Here is a 653-nt window from a genome sequence, read left to right on the forward strand (position 1 = left end):
GCTCACGAGGAAGGAAGTTGACCAACTGGTTGTTCCGCAAAGCCTCCGCCAGTTTGTCCTTAGGATGGCACATGAGGGAGTTATGGCAGGCCACCAAGGTATTAAGCGAACAACTGATAGGATTCTAGAAGAATTCTATTGGCCGGGCGTGCAGGCTGAGGTGACACGATTTGTGCGCTCTTGTGACATCTGCCAGCGCACTGTGCCAAAGCACTTAGTCGGACGTGTTCCCCTTGGAAAAATGCCGGTGATTGACGTGCCCTTCCAACGTGTGGCGATAGACATCATCGGTCCACTATCACCGACATCGGCAAAAGGAAATCGTTTCATTCTAACGATGGTGGACTGCGCAACGCGATATCCTGACGCAGTTGCATTACCAAGCATAGACATGGAGAAGATAGCAGAAGCGTTGGTGGAAATGTTCTCGCGCGTTGGAATCCCACGAGAAATCGTGAGCGACCGCGGAAGATCATTTACGTCACGCTTAATGCAGGAAGTGAGTAGACTACTGTCTTTCCGACAGTTGCCAACTACCTCATACCACCCTATGGCAAATGGTCTTGTTGAGCGCTTTAATGGCACGTTAAAGCAAATGATACGGCGCATGTGCCACGAAAGTCCAAAGAATTGGGACAGATACTTGGCACCAT

Source organism: Rhipicephalus sanguineus, chromosome 2, assembly GCF_013339695.2.
Source record: "Rhipicephalus sanguineus isolate Rsan-2018 chromosome 2, BIME_Rsan_1.4, whole genome shotgun sequence".
NCBI classification, from domain to species: domain Eukaryota; kingdom Metazoa; phylum Arthropoda; class Arachnida; order Ixodida; family Ixodidae; genus Rhipicephalus; species Rhipicephalus sanguineus.